This window comes from Haliotis rufescens, unplaced genomic scaffold, assembly GCF_023055435.1.
Source record: "Haliotis rufescens isolate VD_foot unplaced genomic scaffold, xgHalRufe1.0.p SCAF_15, whole genome shotgun sequence".
Classification (NCBI taxonomy): domain Eukaryota; kingdom Metazoa; phylum Mollusca; class Gastropoda; order Lepetellida; family Haliotidae; genus Haliotis; species Haliotis rufescens.
In genome coordinates, this window is record NW_025963835.1 from 26985075 (window position 1) to 26991851 (window position 6777).

Here is a 6777-nt window from a genome sequence, read left to right on the forward strand (position 1 = left end):
CCTCGCTGGGCCCGCTCACCTTCAAGTGTTATATTTGAATAGTCAGGTAATTGATCGATAGATCTAAATCGCGTTCACACCAAGACGATCGTCGCATGCGACAATCGGTTGGACAATAAAAAGGCATATAAACGAATTCCTTGTCAGAAAATATCAGGGTATGAACTCCCAAAAATTTCAGCCAGACCACAGGACTGGCTAGCTGAAATACTTGCCAGCCCTGACCAAAACCTGCCTGCCCACTATAATCATATGTTTCTCAGGATAAGCTAACGGGGTTTCTTTTTGGTTACATTTTATCATTCATCTTTACATGTGAATTAATGCTTATCATCGGGAAATATTTTGATTATTTTCACATATGAAATATAACCCGACCGTCGGGCAGGGGGATTTGAAAATCTGGCAGCCCGAGTTGAAATCAACCCGTCTCGGACGGTCGGGCAGGCAGGTATTTCGAACACTGAAAATATAGACAACTAACCAACCGTGCAATATGCACCGAGACGACACCGTGAAATATATATTGAGTGACGAAATATGCAATATGCACGAAATGGCCCCATGCAATACTCGGTAACGGAAATATGCTTTGTTTGTTTGTTATTTAACGCCGCAGTCAGCAATATTCCAGCTTAATGACGGCGATCTGTAGATAATCGAGTCTGGACCGGACAATCCAGTGATTGACATCACGAGCATCGATCTACTCAATTGGGATACAATGACATGCATCAACCAAGTCAGCGAGCCTGACCACCCGATCCCGTTGGTCGCCTCTTAAGACAAGCATGTGTTGCTGAAGACCAATTCTTCCCCGGATCTTCACGGGTCCGGAAATATGCAATATGCACGAGATAGCACCGTGCAATACTCAGTGACGGAAATATGCAATATACACGAGAAAGCCGTGCAATACGTACCGAGACTACACCTGTCATAAGAACACACACCATACAATAAGCTTTGTGGCAGGTGAGTCAAGGATGACAACACTTATTCAATACTTAAAACACCCGCGAAAAGAAATGCTCTAGTGAGCTTTGCACAAACAAGTCGTCTGTGTGATGATATATCTCCGGATAGAGTGCACGAACAAGCAGTCTGGGTGTGCTGGGTGTCAAGTGGGTATAGACAACAGCGTTAGGAGCACAAGTGACCGGGTGTACACCCATTGAGCTCTCAATTCCAATTGGCTGAAGGCCTGGTGACATCATCCAATTTATCAACAACAGTTTCTTACGACTGAGGTGAGCTGTTGAGAGCGACACTCCATTGTTGGTGCGTGGGACCGGTTGTATGTAAGCATTTATATTTTTAATTTTTGGGCAAGGTGTTAACTCGCTTTTATGGCGTAATTGTTTCAAGGAGAATGTAAAAAAAATATATTGAAAGGATTTATAAAAAAATGTGACGTGTTTGACAACACGTGTTGGATATCTGATTTGGTCGTTTCGGTATGACGTATGTTTTTATGGATATATTAAACCGTAATAAACATTCATGTATTGAACAGGGCGCCGTTCTACAATGCGACCTGAGCGCTACGACTATCGCAAGTCTGCGTTAACTTATGGGAGCTACGATCGTTTTAGCATTGTAAGATTGCTTTTTGGAACGGGCCATTGGTCTTCATCAGAATCTAAGTGAAGTGAAATGGGGTTTAACGTCGCGTCCAAGATTATTGCACTTATATAGCGACGTGCATGCACGTGTATGTGTGTGTGTGGCTGCTTGTACTAGTCCGGACTGATGCCGATTTATAGTGCTCGCTCACTGAGATACCATGCCGCAGTTTAACATGAATACCCCACTCAGACACAGTATACTGACTCCGAGCCGACCAGTCCTTGTTTTAGCCCCTCAATGCCGAGCGCCAGACAGGGTAACAACAAGTACCATCTTTTAACGTCTTTTGGTATGACGCGGCTGGAGATCGAACCCCGGACCTTCCGCTCTCCGGGCGGACGCTCTACCATTAGACCACGGAGGCGGTCTCATCAGAAACTAAGCGTGTTACAATAACCAAGTATTTCTTATGAAATATGGAGATCTGTTGGTGTGTAGGACCTAAATAGATATACCGCATGGTGGACAGGTTCAACCAAACCAAGATGTGAGGATCGAACCTGGACTCCAGTAATACAGACAAGTAGGACCCTCTCCGATTAACACAGACTTATAACCGTCACAGCTTATGCCGCTTTGAGGTAATGGGCCGAGTAACAGACAGACACTCAGACATAGGTGTTTATTCAGTATTTCGGCCCTTGGCCCAGAGTATACAATTGAACGAACAAACTATAGTTGTAGTCACGTGACTGACAGGGCGTTTGCTCAATTAAGAACGCTTAGAAATCTTAAAGAAAATGTGTATGGTGAAGATAGTTATTTACACAGTAAAAAGTATTTACATCATTTCAGTTAAGTAAATTTTACATTACTTCATGATTTTCGTATGTATTTTCTAAATGAGGGAAATGTTTATTTCTTTCGGAGGAAGGGGGCACGGGTTGCCCAGTCGTCTAAAGCGCCGCGATTCGCTGTGCAGAGTTACGTCCCTTTGGTACGCCAGAAACCTATGATTGTGGGTTCGAATCCCGGTTCGTCCCGATTATGTTTCTAGGTTTGTCAGCACCATACCGTGCTCGTGGGTTTCACCGAAGTGATAAACGTCTAAGACCTGCATCACTTCGGGCTTACCTCCCACATTAAGCTGTCACGCCGCGATATAACTGGAATACTGTTAAAAGCGGCGTTAAACCCAACCCACTCACTCACTCACTCCAATCCACTTTAACGATAATCTGCTCTGCCTCGTCACCCGACGAAAATACGTTGTTGGAGACACTTATTACAGGAAATAGTGCATTATCCCACGATTACAGCAAGTTGTGCATTGTACATGTAGATGTGTGTATTTGCAATTGTGTGTAAATGTGACTTGGAAGCACACTATATATTACAAGAACATGACGTTAACTTCTCCTTGCTGTGATTGATGATATTTAGAAGACACAGAACTCTCTACGCGTAGTCATTTAGACGTTAGTTATTTCCAAAGCATGTCTTATTCTGAAACTATATACCCTTTAGTAAAAAGTCAAGAGATTTTTAAAGGGGTTCTTCTTTCCTTCTCTTTAAGTTTGGTTCCCGTGGCACGGCATGGCGGAGAGACGGGGTGGAGGGTTGTGTCTGGTCCTGCAGGGAAAGAACGCCGTGTGATTCATGGATGGGGCTCGCAGAACGAACTGTGTCCCTACTGTCATATTTGGGAATTTCTACAGAGCTGGTTAATCGAGTCAGTTTGTGTACAAGTGATCATTGTGACTGAAAGATATCTGTGGGAACGGTTTCCCTCAGCATACATTCCGAAACTTGAGTAGTTGAGGTGTTAAAAAAGAAATGGTAGTTTGTCGGGGAAATACTTTAAGCATAAATCGGTGTCTGTCCGTCACTCGTAAGCCTTATATACTTCTCTGGATAAATTAGAACACCGATTCTTTCATATTGCTATAGTAAATCTGTCATGCCAGATAACGAAAGAAATATGAAAGAATCGGGTGTTCTTTAACTTATTTTGAGTAGCATATTTGCTCATATTCTTCTTCTTCAGTGTTGAGGGAAATTGTTTCAAATTAAAATTATTATATTTTTGCAAAGTGCTGTCCCATCAGTCGTCACATTTGCTTATTAATACTACATGTACTATGGGCCTGTGGTCTTTAAGTCGTTGGATAAAGATGGATTGATTGATAATCAGTACAAAGGGTTAGAAACACTGTATCCCATAACAATGATAATACTGAAGCAATGTGGCATTTTACTGTTATATTATATGTATTTATATTAAATAAAACATATCCTGATCAACTTTTGGTAATAATATTAGCAATACTTCTCACTGTTTAAAGCCTGTATATACGCGAAACCACCTTTGAGATATATATGTTTGATTATATTGTTGTTTTCATTTTTTAATTACATAATTTTGATGTTTTGAGAATCTTTGGATTTATCTGGAGGAAATAAAGACATTCATTCGTTCGTCCATTTTTTCATTCATTCACCACCCACTGGACATAACATGTATATACACCTTGAAAAAAGTTAAGCAACCCCCTTTTAGTATCATATGTTCCGAACTTCCATGTATCCTTTGGAAATAATTACATTTTGCATTCATCTCAGTGTGCTCTATGTCCAAGATGCTACCGGTACCTGATGATAAGTTGGTACAAGAACAGTGTATGTTTCTCCAGATGGTTGCAAACACTGAGTCATACCATTATGATGCAAAGAAACAGAAGAAGCAATAGAGAGGGCAGTCACACGATTGCTTTGAGCACTTACACACACATTTACTAGGTAACCAGTCTCGTTTTCTGTATTTCAATACGAGAATGTCGCTTTGTAAACAAAAATAACTGTTGTGTCATAAATAAAAAAAACCCATTTAATAAAAGAATCGTAAGGAAGTATATATAGTAAGCGGTGCTTTACTTTTTCCCAGAGGCATAGTCCCGTTATAACCGACTTAAAGCTGATAACGCCATTCCTCGGATAAGTCGAATATTCGAGACATCAGACTTTTTATATCCGAAGCTGGCTGTAGTAAAACCTGCCAATAAGTAATTTTACTAGTTTATATTTATTTAAGATTAAGTTTGAAATGATGACACGCCGTCCGATTGTTTGGTAGCTTCATCCCCCCGAGGGGGCACGGGTGGCCCAGTCGTCTAAGGCGCCGCGATTCGCTGTGCAGAGTTGCGTCCCTTGGACACGCCAGAAACCTATGATTGTGGGTTCGAATCCCGGTTCGCCCCGATTATGTTTCTAGGTTTGTCAGCACCATACCCGTGCTCGTTGGTTTCACCGAAGTTGTAAACGTCAGAGACCTGCATCACTTCGGGCTTTCCTCCCACAATAAGCTGACACGCCGTGATATAACTGGAATACTGCTAAAAGTGGCGTTAAACCCAACTCACACACTCACTCATCCCCCCCGATGGTCGTAATGCCTCTTATCTGAGGTATCTTGTGCATAGAACACAACAAGCGTACAGTACACGGGACCACGTGCACCCCAAGTCTACCGTGAAGGGTGCCCGATACCACCAGTTCCCTATGGGAGCCTTGAACGACACAAGACTTATCGTCTCATGACGAATTCATGTACAATCTTATCTTGTTTACTTTGAAAATTAATGTTTGTTCTTATGTGTGTAAATTGTAAATACCACATAGGCGGGTCATTGTTAGGTTGTTTGAGGGTGGATATTGCGTCGAAATGAATTGTTTGGTTGCTTACAATGGCTCGACATAATTGTAGTCTCATCTGCAGCTTATGTAAATAATTCTTAAATAACGGTTTGTTATTAATATATACTCTGTGTACTTACAATACGAGAGTCAACCAGGGTGTGTGTATATGCTAGACGGTATATGTATGTATATGTGACTAGTGTGTATACCTTGTGTGAGGTAGGGGTTGGGGCTCGGGACAGGTTTAGGGTTAGGGGTCGGGACAGGGGTAGGGACAATGACAGGAGCAGGGTAGGGTAGAGTAGGGTAGGGCAGGGGTAGAGACAGGAGTAGGGACAGAGGTAGGGGCAGGGGGTCGGGCAGGGGTAGGGGTAGGAACAGGGACAGGGGTAAGGTGTAGGGACAGAGGTGGGAACAGGGACAGGGGCAGGGGATATGGACAGGGGCAGGGGTAGGGACAGGGTTAGGGGTAAGGTGTAGGGACAGAGGTGGGAACAGGGACAGGGGCAGGGGATATGGACAGGGGCAGGGGTAGGGACAGGGTTAGGGGTAGGGACAGAGGTGGGAACAGGGACAGGGGCAGGGGATATGGACAGGGGCAGGGGTAGGGACAGAGGTGGGAACAGGGACAGGGGCAGGGGATATGGACAGGGGCAGGGGTAGGGACAGGGGTAGGGGTAAGGTGTAGGGACAGAGGTAGCAACAGGGGTAGGGACAGGGACAGGGGCAGGGGAAATGGACAGGGGCAGGGGTAGGGGTGGGGGGGGGGGGGGCAGGGGTAGAGACAGGAGTAGGGACAGGGACAGGGGTAGGGGGGGACAGGGGTAGAGACAGGAGTAGGGACAGGGACAGGGGTAAGGGTAAGGGTAGAGACAGGGGTAGTGGTAGAGACAGGGGTAGGGTTAGGGGTAACGTTGGCGTTGTTGAAAAAAAAACCTAATGGTTATCGTTTCCGCAATGTACGCAGAATGTCTGGTTTGATCCTCAAAATGAATCCCCGTATATTAAAAGCTAAAACGGCGTGAATCCCACCATCAAACATGAGTGTATACTTTCTTTTGGCTGTCAGTATATAAGGTAAAGGTTCTTCGTTGTCATGTTTCATAACGTCTTTCAGATACAAATTAGGGCTCACTGTAAATATGTTTATTAAGTCGAACCTACAACGAGCTACCATTATGTCGCATTCTATGTCAAGCGCGAACAATATGAGTTGCAAGCTGTAGATACGTTGAATGAATTACATTTTCAACATGCAAATATAACCTTTCCCTTTAACCCCCCTTCCGAACAGAATAAGTTTGTTTGTTTGTTTGTTAACGCCGCACTCAGCAATATTTCAGCTTTACGACGGAGGTCTGTAAATAATCAAGTCTGGACCAGATAATCCAGTGATTGACATCATGATCAACGATCTACGCAATTGAGACATCTTATTATGCATCAACCAAGTCAGCGAGCCTGACCACCCGATCCCGTTATTCGCCTCTAAAGACAAGCATAGACGCCTCT

The 6777-nt window shown here is 43.7% G+C and overlaps 1 long non-coding RNA gene across 1 annotated transcript; it reads left to right on the forward strand.

Moving 5' to 3' along the window:
• The first annotated feature begins 1068 nt into the window (after window positions 1–1068).
• LOC124140275 lies at window positions 1069–3922 on the forward strand. Its single transcript, XR_006861900.2, has 3 exons — window positions 1069–1301; window positions 2099–2210; window positions 3146–3922. It is a non-coding gene; the product is annotated as an uncharacterized LOC124140275 (long non-coding RNA).
• The last annotated feature ends 2855 nt before the right edge of the window (window positions 3923–6777 follow it).